Genomic DNA, 11,313 nt, shown 5'->3' with positions numbered 1-11,313 from the left:
AAAAAACATATCAGCAGTTTAGCAACAGAAGTAATAAACCACGCATTTACTAGCTATAATAGCAACTAGTAAACACACATTAAACACATCAGTGCTTTTTCTCCCCCTAAGTCTGTTCAACACAAACATCTCCTTCAGCAACACCTGTAACATCCATCACCCCATCTGACATCTCCTTCAACATCACCTGTACTCCACAAAACATCCTTTTCAACAGCATCTGTCATCTATTTATAGCATAGCTACTTCATAGCATATATTAACTTCAGCTCTCCTTTAGCTACATCTCCCCCTTTTTAGTCAAAATAGACCAAAGAGACCAATGAGACAAAATAAATGTCAATTAGTCCAACAGAGAATGTCACATAGAATGTTAAAACATATTGTCAGGTGTTACAAAACCACAAATATACACAACTAAATAAGCTAAGATAAAAGGAATCTAGAGAAATCACAAAGAACCCAAGAAATTACATCAAGGCATCAAAACAAGACTACCAAAAAAACATCAAACATCAAGGCATCCAAAACAACACATCATCATAAAAGGGGAACAATCTTCACCAACACTCAGTCAAAGGAGCTAGCATCTTCATCAGCTTCAGACCCAGAACTGCCACTTAATTTATCTTGAGATTCAGACCTCTCACTAGAGGTGTGGGCATCTGTTTCCTTGGCTTCACCAACATTATCCATATCTCCTTGCTCCAAGCTATTAACCAGAACCTCCAAAGCTTCTTTCCTAGCTTTAGCCACCCTTATCCCAGTCTCCAATTCCTTACAGGTCTCTTTCAGTTCAGTAATCAGACCACCTTGAGAGGCTGACTTCTTCATAGCAGATGTCATGACAATGTCATTGACATGACTGCCTTCAAATAATTTGTAATGAACTGACAATAGAGGTTTTCTTCTACTAGGGATATCACTTGTGCTCAGAATTCCAGGTTGCTGGCTTAGGATTATCCCACAAATTATTGAGGGAAAAGCCATGAGCAGCTTCACTGCATTTGTAGAAGCATGTTTGACAATTTGTTCAAACATGAATCTACCATAATCAAAATTAAGCTTGGTTCCAATAGAAAATATGAGCCTTCCAAGAGCATTTGAGATTGTAGAGATGTGATTTGTTGGTACCCAATTTGCTGACCCTATCTTGTGCAAGATAGCATATTTCACAGTTAGTTTTCCAGCAGAGAGATGCTTCTTGCTTGGCCACTCCTTGACCCGTCCAACAGTTATTTTCCTATAGACTTCATTGTATGTGGCCTCTAGTTCAACAACACCTTCTGTTCCTCTTCCTAGGAACTTATTAATCACAGTTGGAGAAAACTTCACACACTTTCCTCTAACAAACACCTTATAAAACTCTTTGTTGTTCTTGTCAACAATGTCCTCAGGGATGTTCACCACAAACTCTTTAACAAGACCTTCAAAACACTGAGATAACCCACTAACAGTTTTCATTAATCCAGCAGACTTGATCAGGTCCATGACCTCCTTAACCTCCACATCATCCTTTCTCAGTTCTCTTTCCACAACCACTCTCATTTGGATTGCAAATTTCCACTTTGCTGCACCATCTTCAAGATGGAAGGAAATGTTACCCAAGTGTACATCAGCAACCTTAGCAGAAGATTTTCTAACAGTTGACCTTTTGACAGGAGAGATGTCAGGGACATCATCTTTAACATCTTCCTCTGAATCAGAACTTTCTCTTACCTTTCTCTTCTTTACTTCCACTTTACTCCAAGACTTTGAATGGCCTACAACAGTAACTTTCTTACCAGTTTTGGCTGTCATCATCTCAGCCACAAACCTACCCTTCCTGGTCTTCATTCTCTTAGCAACACTTGACTTCAAGTGATGAAGCAAGCTATCATCTTCATCATCTGAGCTCTCATCTTCCAAGTCGATCACCTTCTTAGCAGAGTCATGCTTCTTAGACTGAGAAGCATCTACAGATTTCTTACAAGGCAAGGTTTTCCCTATAGAACACAATCCTTCTGCAGCAATATCTTTCTCAGACCTAGATGAATCATCATCTTTCTCATTGTGAGGTCCAACCTCAGGAGAAGGGTCCCTTCTAGATAGAGGAGTCGAAACTCCCTTTACAGAGTGTCCTTCATTTAGGATCCTCGTGATAAGATTTCTAATGACACGATCAGTATGATGCATGTCATCTTTAGAGGTAGGGTTATCAGGATTGTTACCTTGAGTATGTCCTGCAGTGGAGGATGGACCAGGAGCATCGCTTGGGATGATTGATAGGGGAATCACTTCCAAAATGTCTTCATTTAGAAAATCCATAGAGAGTGTTCTAGCTTTGTGCGCAGGTTTGGTGTTTTTAGAACTAGAAGGTGAAAGATATTGTGACATCTTGTTGAGCTTGTGAAGGGATTTCTGTTGCCCTAGCAGAGAAGGTCGATGAAGTTTGAGGAAGGTGGAACTGTTTGAGCTGAGGTTGCGTGTGAAAATGCTATAGATGGAAGTTCCAATACTAGGTAATGATTTACCATAAATGGGGCACTTTCTTTTAAGTGGGCAGACAATATTTTTATTACCTTTTCCGTTCCAAATTAATTGCTATAAATTCTCATAGATACAAATCCCTAATTTTCCTCTTAGACATTCAAATTGATTAGCATCCAAAGCCTTTGTAAATATATCAGCTAATTTTATTTCAATAGTAACATGCTCTAGGGCTATGATTTTCTCTTCCACTAGTTCTCTAATAAAATGATGACGAATATCAATGTGTTTTGTTCTGCTGTGCTGAATAGGATTCTTAGAAATATTTATAGCACTCAGGTTATCACAGTACAATGTCATGACATCTTGCGTGACATTCTATTCAGTCAGTATTTGTTTCATCAAACCAGTTGAGAATAACTACTTCCAGCTGCTATGTATTCAGCTTCAGCAGCGGACAGGGACACACAATTTTGTTTCTTACTAAACCATGATATTAAGTTGTTCCCCAAGAAGAAACATCCTCCTGATGTGCTTTTCCTATCATCAGCACTTCTAGCCCAGTCAGCATCATAGTATCCAGTCAGCATAGATCCAGATCCATGAGTGTACAACATCCCATAGTCACTAGTGCCATTGACATATTTCAGTATCCTTTTCACTTGGTTTATGTGACTGACTTTTGGTCCAGCTTGATATCTAGCACAAACACCTACAACAAAATCAATGTCAGGTCTGCTTGCTGTGAGATATAGCAGACTTCCTATCATGCTTCTGTAGAGACTTTGATCTACACTAACACCATTTTCATCTTTGGAGACTTTCAGATGTGTAGGAGCAGGTGTCCTTTTATGACTTGCATTCTCCATGCCAAACTTCTTAACAATGTTTTTGGCATATTTTCTTTGAGATAGAAAGATAGAATCTTCCATCTGCTTGACTTGTAGCCCACGAAAATATGTCAGCTCTCCAACAAGGCTCATTTCAAATTCAGACTGCATTTATTTAACAAAATGTTCGACCATCTGATCTGACATCCCACCAAACACAATATCATCCACATATATTTGAGCCACCATGAGTTTTCCTCCTTCATTCTTAACAAATAGGGTCTTGTCAATACCTCCCTTCCTGTATCCATTGTTAGTGAGGAACACTGTAAGTCTATCATACCAAGTCCTAGGAGCTTGTTTCAAACCATAGAGGGCTTTCCTCAACTTGTACACATGCTTTGGAAGATTTGAATCTGTGAATCCTTTAGGTTGTTCAACATATACTTCCTCATTTAGGTAGCCAATTGCTGACCTAGTTTAACCTACACCCCCTTTTGTTTTATTTAAATTAATTAGTTACTTAATTAATTTTAAATTCCGATTTATCCATTTAATTTTTAGTTAATTAATTACTTAATTAATTATAAACTTTGATCTATCCACTAAATTTTTTATTAATTATAAATTTTGATTTATCCATTTAATTTTTAATTAATTAAATTACTTGATTAATTAATAATTATGAGTTAATACTAATTCAAATAAAAAATAAAATTAAACCTTTGTTATTTTAAATTTGTGACATGTTTATCTAATTAATTAAGTGTGAAGATAATATTTTAATTGATTAGGTTTTATCATTTATATTAAGGTTAATTAAATAATGAATTATGGGATAAAATCGGGGATGATACTTAGGTTTTTAAGGGGTTGTAACATGGGATAAAAATTGGGAAAATGGATATATCTTATGCCATCCTATTTAAAGTATTATCTTTAACTTGATTTATTTTTGTATTATATTATATTTAATATATCGTTATTAAATAGTATTATCAAATTAAAACGGGATAATGACATGTGGTATGATTTAGGATAAAAGGGGTTATCAAAAATTAAATCGGGATAAGGGGTTATCACCTAACTATGATTCTTATTTTATTTTCTTAAATCATTAAAAATAAGACTTTTTGCGAGGGATAAAGGGATAAAATCAATTCAGCTTCACTTCAAACTGTAAGACCTCTATCCTAGTATATTGAGGCATTTTCTAAAAAAAATATTTCTCCGCCCCGATGTGTGAGAGTTTTCAAAGGGATAAAAAAACACATGGATATATCTTATGCCATCCTATTTAAAGTATTATCTTTAACTTGATTTATTTTTGTATTATATTATATTTAATATATCGTTATTAAATAGTATTATCAAATTAAAACGGGATAATGACATGTGGTATGATTTAGGATAAAAGGGGTTATCAAAAATTAAATCGGGATAAGGGGTTATCACCTAACTATGATTCTTATTTTATTTTCTTAAATCATTAAAAATAAGACTTTTTGCGAGGGATAAAGGGATAAAATCAATTCAGCTTCACTTCAAACTGTAAGACCTCTATCCTAGTATATTGAGGCATTTTCTAAAAAAAATATTTCTCCGCCCCGATGTGTGAGAGTTTTCAAAGGGATAAAAAAACACTAACCAACCAATATTTTCAAGAATAACTACGGTACTCTGATCCCTTGCCTAATATAGAGGTACGTAGACATAGAGTTGTGAACTCTAGCGAGTACAATTATAAAAAATCCTTTTTAAGTGTCTCGTCCATTTGAATGTAATACCTCCTGTAAATAAGTAGATAAATAATTAATAAATATTAAAGTAAATAAACATACACTAACCCTAGAGTTGTAGGAGGATCCCATTGAATACAATGGAGGTAAGGGGTGCCTAACACCTCCCCCTTACCTAAATGACTCCCAAATATAGTATCTCACCTTAACTATTAGGTTTTATCATTATTTCCATATTCCTTAGAAATGAATAAAGGATGATGGTTACTCTATCATTTTTCCAGCTGCGATAGCTGGCGACTCTGCTGGGGAGTTCTTATACTTTCCCTAAAGAGAGTCCATCCTAACCTCCGGTTTTAGGGTTTTGTGTGTTTCCTTGTTTGCTTGATTTTATTTATTTTATTTGTTTACCGCTTCTCATTTATTTATTTTCCTTTTTATGCTCCTTATTATTCTCTTATCTTATTAAACTATCATATCATTGGTGGGGATTGATATTATGTGAGAAGCTAAAATCCAAGCTCGAGGAAAAATATAAGCTTAAGTAAGGGGTTGTCCTGTCTCGGCCATCGAGGTTTTCATCCCGTAGGGTCTTTGATGACGATTCCGCCCAGAATAGATCAGTTCAAAAGGTTTATCATGAGAAGGCCAACATTTCTTCATGATAGAACTTTGAGTTCGATCCATGACTCTGGGGACCTCTTCTAGAACCCTTTTAACTTATGGTGACCTTATGTTATCAACCTGCAAAGGTCGTTACTAAGGTCCCATCTAGGCGAGACTTATCCCGAAGGATTATCGTAGGAAGGCTTGCTCCTTCTCACGGTAAAACAAAAGGATAATTCATGATTCTAGGACTATTATCTTACCTAAAGCTTTATATCCTACAAGTGAGGGGATTGGGTAGTCTAACCTTAGATCCAACCTAATCTTTAGCAGGCTACCCAATATAAGGCATACTTACATGACCACCCCAACAAATATCTTTAAAGTTAAGAGACATTCATATAATCATGCCATTAGCATCAAAATAAAGCTTTTACATAAATTTACCATCCTTTGGGGAATTTCAAAATCTATTGTAGGTACTCAATGGAAATGAATAAAAAGACAACTCTCCGCATCAAGGCAACCATGCCAGATCTCCAAAGTTTAAAGATCCTTCAGGGGTTGATGCCCAACTCCATCTAGAGGAAGTTTAAACTCAAATATGGGGTGATTATTGATCTCTTGAGAGTCCCTGTGAAGGTAGAGGCAGTCACTGCCTTAGCTCAGTTCTACGATCAACCTTTGCGGTGCTTCCTCTTTCAAGACTTTCTCCTAGCCCCCACGCTAGAATAGTTTGAGTTATATGTAAATGTCCCCAAAAACATAAAAGGAACCTACATGTGAATGGGGTAGAATATAAAGCCTAAAGACTTGGTTGTGACTTTAACGATATCCCCTGAGGACCTTGTGTCACATTATAAAGAAGATAGGGACGCCCAAGGTCTCAGGCGGAGTTACCTGGAGGGGGTAGCCCGGAGAATGGATGAGGCAGAAAGGTGGGGGTCTTATATTGACGTTGTGGCTTTAATAATGTTTGGGATAGTCCTCTTCCCTAATGTGAGGGACTTTGTGGATGACGCTGCCATCAGTATCTTTTGGGCTGTGAAAAATCTAGAAATAGATCTAGTGCCTACTTTACTCGCTGATATCTACTATACCATGAGCATCTATCATAATAGGGAGAAAAGGTAACTACGTTGTTGCATTCCATTATTGTAGCAATGGTTTTCCTCACATCTTTATAGGGACATCCATCTATTAAAGACCAAGGGTAATCATACTTGGTCCCCAAAATTGACATCCCTCAATGAAGGATCAATCCTCTAGTATCCGAAGAAGATAAACACCAGGAACATAATTATTAGTTGTGGGAATTTTCCCAATGTACCCCTCATTGGTTCCAAGGGGTGCATTAATTACAATCATGTACTAACTCTAAGACAGTTGGGTCACCCCATGTGGAAGAGGCCTAAAGAAAATGAGATAGAGGAGTTTATCTTGCATGGGGGAGAGGCTTCTTATCTAGAACTGCTTACGAAGGTTACTTGGGTGTGGGAAAAAGTGCATTTTGAAATTCTGGTATCAGATATGAGATGTCGAAGGTAATGTCACGACACTAATATCTGAACAATACAAACAGGATAAGAGATAAAGAACAGTAATGCAAGAGACACAAGCAATTGTTAACCCAGTTCGGTGCAAACTCACCTACGTCCGGGGGCTACCAAGTCAGGAAGGAAATCCACTAAACAGAATTAGTTCAAAGACTCTCAGTAAACAACTTCAAGTTACAGTCTTTTCACCTAATCTCTACCTGTGTGACTTCTACCTAAGAACTCTTAGATATGAGATCCTACTCACTCCCCCTCAATCACAACAGTGATATAAAACAAGAATTACAATGAAAAGAAGACACTCTTCAAAGACACATACTTGATCTTACTTAAAAGCTTCAATCAAGTAAACACACACTCATGCTTCAAAGCTTAGAGTGGACAAATTACAACTCAAAAATCAGTCCAATTCAATCATCTATGGATGAATGAATGGCTTACAATTCACACGACCACACAAGACTCAAACCCTTATTCTCTCTCAATATTTCGTTCGTTATTTCTTGTGTATAAAACCAGGTTTTCCATGTCCTTTATATAGAAGCATTTGGCTGGGCTTGGACATCATAAAACCCTAAAACTATTTTCCATTCATATCTTCTCATGACAGCTGATTATATCTCGTTGGAAAATAAGTCAATCTGGTTGTAATTACTGATTAAGAGCGCGTTCAATCATCTCATCAATCATACATAGATTAGCATAAAAAATGCAATTACACAATACATAACATTCAGACTGAATGTTCTGTATACAGATGTCATGACATCGGGTCTGACATCTCAGTAAAATCCTGCATATTCACATCTTAAACATCCTGCAGGTACATGCTATCTTATGTCAAGACAACACTTGTGACAACTTGTGAACACTCTAGGTTTTACCAAAATTGCTGCCAACACATAGAACCAACACATTTCAAGGACAACAAGCCAAAAAGGAAGGATACTTCATCCGAAGAGTCCTACACCCCTTGGATTAAGGAAAGGGTGTGACTAGTTAAGTTGTCTTTCGTAATTGTTCCAGCTTACGTCCCAGACATACCTAACCTAATTACAGTGTCCACTGAAGAGGTCGATCGTCTTAAAACCACTATTGCTAGGCTGGAATAAGATAAGGAAAACCTAGAACATATTCTCTATGACTCGACCTATCAAAAGAACTAGATAAGCTACGACCTGGAGAAGAAGGACAAACAACTCCTTGAGAACATGGAGGAACTCCGGACCAAAAGAAGTAAAATAAAAAAGCATTTAGGAGGTTTATTCAGTGCCGGAGTTAACTTTGAAAATCTCAATGGTAGGTTGAAAGAGGCCCAAGTTGAAGGTCGGAGGTGGAAGAGGGCATGTGAGTTAGTCGTATGGGAACAAAGGCAAAGAGAAAGTGTTGTAATGACTCAGATCCATGGATTCGAAGAGGAGCTTGCGAAGTCCCAAGCTATTGCTGCTAGGCAACGACAACTGGGAATAGAAGTTGAGCAAATGCTGTCACTTAATTGGAGAAGGATCTACCAAGAGATCCTGAACCTAAGAGAACAAGTGAATTTTCAAAATCAAGATCACGAGGTCCTGACAACTTAGGTTGCATAGTTAGAGGGAGAAATCTAGAACCTAAGGGACCTCTCCGTTGCTACTCAGGTCATTGTTAAAGAACAAGGTGACCGAGCTGAAGCATGGAGGATCGAACATTCCAATCTAGCCGAGTTCGCCAACAAATTAGTGCGAGAAATTTCTAGGATGTTCAAAAGAGTTGATGGCGTGGCAAACTTCCACAACACTCCCCAAGAAGTAATCAAGTTTATCAGGCTATGTGATGTCATGTTGAAAGAATTTAAGGCCTACTTGAAAAGGGCCATGGAGGCACCACTCTAGTTTTTATTTTCTTTTGAGAATTTATATTTTCGTCTTTTTTGTTATTACTTGATGTATTGTTATAAGTGGGGAATTGCCTCCGTAAGAACCTTTATTTGGATTTATAAATAAAGCTATTTCTATGATATTACAATCGTGTTCATATTCCTAAAAATGTGCGACAATGGATTTTGAATGTTCCCCGAAGAAATAAGAAACGAAATATTTTTGAATACATTATCATGTATTCATGCACACCTCATTTCATATGCATTGAAAAGAAAACAAAATCACTTTTCCTCATACTTTCCAAGTACCTTCAGACGTGACAACCTGACTCTCCAAACTCGAGCTCAATGTAAGAAGGCCATGGAGCAACTTGAACAAAACCAAGCAACACTTAGGGTATTCATGGACTCAGTGAAATGAACTATGGAGGAAATGAAGGACAAGATGGATCAACTCACTAGAGTCATTACCAACATGTTGGAAATGGAAGTTGAGACTAATAAAAGGAAGACTACTCCCACGCCCACACCCCTACCTGGGGATGGTAACCCTCTACAAGGGTTTACTTTTGACATCCAAGGGGGTGAAGCTAAGTATGGTGCTTTTCATCCTGAGGGGTCTACCCCAACTATTTCTCATAATGGGGCATCTCGTCCCGTATAAATATCAATCTCGCAAGACAACTATGTAGACCTAAGCCAATAATACGAGGAGGAAGATCCTAGGGGAATGGTCAAAGAAAGCAAACCAGTTACTCACTCTGTTGGCACTATTGGGGAAACAAGAACTGAATACAAATATGAAGTCCTAGAAGAGAGACTGAAAGTGATTGAAGGCTTCATTATCTTCGGAGTTGATGCTATGGGGATGTGATTGGTGCCAGACATCACCATACCTCCAAAGTTCAAAACTCTTGACTTTGAGAAGTACAAGGGACTCAATTGCCCAAGGAACCATATCAGGATATTCGTCAGGAAAATGGTTTCCTATGCAACAAATGAGAAACTAATGATGCATAGCTTCTAGGATAGCCTAAGTAAGGCTTCCCTAGACTGGTACATGCAGCTAGAAAGAACCCATGTCAAGACTTGGGAGGACCTAGCTAATGTCTTCCTAAGACAATACAAATATAACCTGGATATGGATCCCAATCATATGCAAATTCATAATCTTTCCCCAAAGGGAAGTGAATCCTTCAAGAAGTATGCCCAAAGGTGGAGAGAGTTGGCCTCCCGCGTACAACCTCCACTTTTGGAGAACAAGTTAGTTGACATGTTCATGGGCACTCTACAAGGCCCTTACTACAAAAAGATGATCGGTTTAGTATCCACCGGATTTGATGATTTGGTAATAATTGTGGAAAGAATTGAGAATGGTTTGAAAAGTAGTAAGATTGGAAAACCATCCTCCAATCAACATAGTAACAAAAGGTACTCCAACAGTAACAATTCGAAGAAAGATGAGACCAACACTGTCACATTCGAAGGGAGTTCTCAGGTGTCTTACAATTCTTACGTAGCTGCAGTGGGTCCTAATCAGTATCCACAACAGACATACTCTAGGCCTCAAGCACAACAGGCCAGAGCACCGCCTCAACAAAATCAACAAAATGGGTACTCACAGAGGGATCAATAAAGGCTGTGGAAGGAATTCAACCCCATACCTACAACATATACTCAGGTTTTTCCATACTTAATTCAAAATGGATTGGTAGAGATTAAACCTCTAACACCTCCACCAAATCTGCTTCCCCGTGGTTACGATGCTAATGCCAGATGTGACTTTCATGCCGAATCACCAGGGCATACTACCGATAAGTGTTTGGCACTCAAGTTCAAGGTACAATACTTATTGGAGCGCAAGATTATCTCTTTCACTCCAGAGGGTCCAAATGTGAAAAGAAATCCAATGCCAGGACACGGTGGTCCAACTATCAATGCGGTGGAAGGACTAGACAACACTGTTCTGACCTAAATGGTAGATCAGGTGAAGAATCCCATGTCAAAGATACATGAGAAATTGATCGGTTACAAGGAATTCGAAGAGTTGCATGCTAAATGTAAAATTTTCCTCTTTAATCCAGACACTTGCGGGAAGATGAAGGAACGTCTTCAATAAATGATGAATGAAGGTTTGGTTTAAATCGGGTGTACCAGGAAGTTAGAAGATGTCTCATTCATAGAATCTCAGGGGAACATACCTTTTGAGATCCCCTACCCGCAAGTGGAAACTCCAGCACCATTTCAAATACCAT

Source organism: Lathyrus oleraceus, chromosome 3 (genome assembly GCF_024323335.1).
Source record: "Lathyrus oleraceus cultivar Zhongwan6 chromosome 3, CAAS_Psat_ZW6_1.0, whole genome shotgun sequence".
Classification (NCBI taxonomy): domain Eukaryota; kingdom Viridiplantae; phylum Streptophyta; class Magnoliopsida; order Fabales; family Fabaceae; genus Lathyrus; species Lathyrus oleraceus.
This window is presented reverse-complemented; position numbering follows the sequence as displayed.